This window comes from Phocoena sinus, chromosome 8 (genome assembly GCF_008692025.1).
Source record: "Phocoena sinus isolate mPhoSin1 chromosome 8, mPhoSin1.pri, whole genome shotgun sequence".
Lineage (NCBI taxonomy): Eukaryota > Metazoa > Chordata > Mammalia > Artiodactyla > Phocoenidae > Phocoena > Phocoena sinus.
The window spans coordinates 66,075,352-66,079,355 of NC_045770.1; the positions used below are offsets into that span (position 1 = coordinate 66,075,352).

The 4,004-nt window shown below is 43.9% G+C and overlaps 1 pseudogene; it reads left to right on the plus strand.

The window, feature by feature from the left end:
• Window positions 1-2,158: 2,158 nt before the first annotated feature.
• Window positions 2,159-2,696, plus strand: LOC116758259 (annotated as a pseudogene).
• Window positions 2,697-4,004: the final 1,308 nt, after the last annotated feature.

A 4,004-nucleotide genomic window follows, 5' to 3' on the forward strand; every position in this document is an offset into this window, starting at 1 on the left:
TTTTGACCCTAACTTTCGAACTCAAAGATATTTTCATCCCATTGTGCGTTTAGATCTGACATCCTTGCTCTATGTATTTGCTTTGTGCTCTGGGCCAAGAAATATAAAGTCACTAACACATCCAATTCATAATAAATATTACTTGCAGAAATAATCTATCTAAAACAAAAATTGCAATGGCAAAAGCTTCAAACAAGAAAATCTATTATTGATTTTTAAATGACTAAAAGAATCACATCTTTTAGGTATTACTGAAAACAGTAAAATTTGAACTCAAAATTTTGATCTGATAATTTGATCCAGGGGAATTGTACTTATGAAAAGTAATGGCCTTGGGAATTCTCCGGCAGTCCAGCAGTTAAAACTCAGAGCTTGGACTTCCCTGGTGGCCCAGTGGTTAAGAATCCACCTGCCAATGCAGGGGACACAGGCTCGAGCCCTGGTCCGGGAAGATCCCACATGCCGCAGAGCAACTAAGCCCATGTGCCACAACTACTGAGGCTGCGCTCTAGAGTCTGTGAGCCACAACTACGGAGCCCGCATGCCACAACTACTGAAGCCTGTACGCCTAGAGCCCGTGCTCTGCAACAAGAGAAGCTGCTACAGTGAGAAGCCCGTGCACCACAACGAAGAGTAGCCCCCCGCTCACCACAACTAGAGAAAGCCCAGGCGCAGCAACAAAGACACAATGCAGACAAAAATAAATAAATTTAGGGGAAAAAAAAAAAGACTCAGCGCTTTCACTGCCAGGGGCCCTGGTTCCATCCCTGGTGGGGGAACTAAGATCCCACAAGCCCTGTGGTATGGCCAAAAAAAAAGAAAAACAAACAAACAAAAAGTTATGGCCAAAAAGAAAACTCACAGTAGCAAAAGTTATAACCAGTCAAGCTAGGTAGGAAAAAAATTGCTAATTAGTTGAGTCTTTGTCGAAAAATATATATGAAAAAAAATTGACCTTCAGACAAATAATTTCAGTAAAATAAAAATTTTAATTGGAAAAAGAAGTAAATATATTGCACAGAAAATTGTTGATGACATTATATTTGGTTTACTAACTTCCCCTCTCTATGCAATACCACAGAAAACTCATGTCAATAACCTAGCATGAATCTGACCATGTATTTCTCCATATTTATATAATCTCACACCTTCATATTCAGAGTGGGGGAAGCTTTTCATTGTTTCTCTTATAAAAATTGAATCATATTATCTTTTCTTGACTTTTTTTTTTTTTTTTTTTTTTGCGGTATGCGAGCCTCTCACTGTTGTGGCCTCTCCCGTTGCAGAGCACAGGCTCCGGACGCGCAGGCTCAGCGGCCATGGCTCACGGGCCCAGCCGCTCCGTGGCATGTGGGATCTTCCTGCACTGGGTCACGAACCCGTGTCCCCTGCATTGGCAGGCGGACTCTCAACCACTGCGCCACCAGGGAAGCCCCTTTTCTTGACTTTTTAAAAAATATTTATTTATTTTTTGGCTGCATGGGGTCTTTTTTTAAGATTTTTAGAAATTCCATGTAATGTCTGAAACATTTATATTAACATATTTCCATACAAATAACCCAAAGAAAGTTTAGTATTAGATGGTTTTTTGCTTGTTTTTTTATACTGCAGGTTCTTATTAGCCATCAGTTTTATACACATTAGTGTATACATGTCAATCCCAATCGCCCAATTCAGCACACCACCATCCCCACCCACTGCCGCGTTTCCCCCTTGGTGCATGGGGTCTTTGTTGTGGCACGCGGGATCTTTCACTGTGGCGTGCGGGCTCAGTAGTTGCACCCGAGGCATGTGGGATCTTAGTTCACCGACCAGGGACCGAACCAGCGTCCCCTGCATTGCAAGACGGATTCTTAACCACTGGACCTCCAGGGAAGTTTTCTCTTATAAAAATTGAATCATATTATCTACATTTCCTGGCACCTTGTTTTTCTCACTTAACAATATCTTAGTCTTGCAGTGCACTCATCAGTCCCCGGCTCTGTCTCTTCCACGGTGTTTGACCAGATTAGACCCAGCAACGCCCCTTCCTCCAGTCTCCAACCACCCTCCAACCCTTTTGCCAGTCGCAACCTCGGGAACCAGCCACTCAGCTATCCTCGGCCTCCAGGACAAGCTAACACCATTTTCTGAGCTTAGCTCCTTATTACCCGTTAACATGAGCTCCCAAATTCGTCAGAATTTTTCCCGGGGTGGAGGCCGCTGTCCATCGCCTGGCCAACGTGCCCCTGCGGGCCTTCTACACTTACCTCTCTCTGGGCTTCTATTTTGACCGCGACAATGTGGCTCTGGAGGGCATGGTCCACTTTTTCCATGAATTGACAGAGCAGAAGCACGAGGGCGCCGAGCGTCTCTAGAAAATGCAAAACCAGTGCGGCTGCCACGCCATTTTCCAGGATGGGCAGAAGCCATAGCAAGATGAGTGGGGTAAAACCCAAGATGCTGTGGAAGCCGCCGTTCTCAGGGAGAAGAACCTGAACCTGAACCTGAACCAGGCCCTTCTGGATCTGCATGCCGTGGGTTCTGCCCGCGCAGACCCCCACCTCTGTGACTTCCTGGAGAGCCACTTCCTAGATGAGCAGGTAAAAGCCGTCAAGAAGATGGGCGATCACCTGACCAACCTCCGCAGGCTGGCTGGTCCCCAGGCTGGGCTGGACGAGTATCTCTTTGAAAGGCTCGCCCTCAATCGTGACTAGCGAGCCTCTGGAGCCCAGCGGCCTCTGAGGAGCCCCTCTGGCGTCAGGGCTTCTGCCGGCAGTCCCATCTCTGCAGCTTCTCACAGCTTTTTTTTTTTTTTTTTTTAGCGGTACGCGGGCCTCTCACTGTTGTGGCCTCTCCCGTTGCGGAGCACAGGCTCCGGACGCGCAGGCTCAGCGGCCACGGCTCACGGGCCTAGCCGCTCCGCGGCATGTGGTATCTTCCTGGACCGGGGCATGACCCCGTGACCCCTTAATGGGCGGGCGGACTCTCAACCACTGCGCCACCAGGGAAACCCTCTCGCAGCTTTTTAACTGCCCTGGAGCCCTCTCCCAAGCCTTGGACCAAATGGGAAAAATAAAGCTTTCTGTAGCCAAGAAAAAAGAGAGAGAACAAAAAAACACAGTAGCTTACAGAAATCCTTTCAAATCAGGATGGGTTCATTTGTATAAAAGAAAGTCTTCAAGAGAACGCTAGGTTGAAGAAAAGATATATTTTTATTTTTAGAAGAAGTTGCCAGATCTCCTTCCAAAAGGACTGAAATAATTCATATTTCCTTTGGCAAAGTATACAAGTACCTTTTTCTCTACATCCCAGTAGTTGGCACTACTGTTTCTTTCTAACAATCAGGTAGAGGTAATGAATAACCTCATTATTACTTTAATTTGCATTTCTCTAACTACTGATGAATTTGAGCACCTTTTCGTATGTTTACTGGCAACTGAATTTGCTCTTCCCCAAAATGCCTATTTATATGACTGGACCATTTTTTATGAGATAGTTTATCTTTTGCTTGCCTTGTGTAAGAGTTCTTGGTATATTTTCATAACAAATCTTCTACCTGTCACTTGCATTACAATTATTTTTTCCAAATTCGTCGTTTGTCTATTGACTTTGCCCATGATATCTTCACCATACAAGAGTGTGAATTTTTATATAGTTAAATATGATCAAGCTTCTGCTTACAAGGGTCTTTCCTCATCACTAGCAATGCTCATAAAATCCGGGAATGTAGTCTCCCAGAATATCTTGCAAGATATTATAGTTTAATTTTTTTATATTTAGTTTTTACATCTATCTTTAATTATCTATTAAAGGTAGATATAAAAACTATTTATTTATTTATTTTATGTTATTTTACTTTTTATCCAAAATGTGTTTATTAGGATGGTTTCCCATTCATCTTGATTCTGGGGGCTTTTAGTGCTGCTTCATACACAAGATAGAGGTCCAAGTTTTTCTTCCAAATGGATAGCCAGCTTTGCCAGGATCATTCATTATAAAATGTATCCTTTTCCCACAGAACT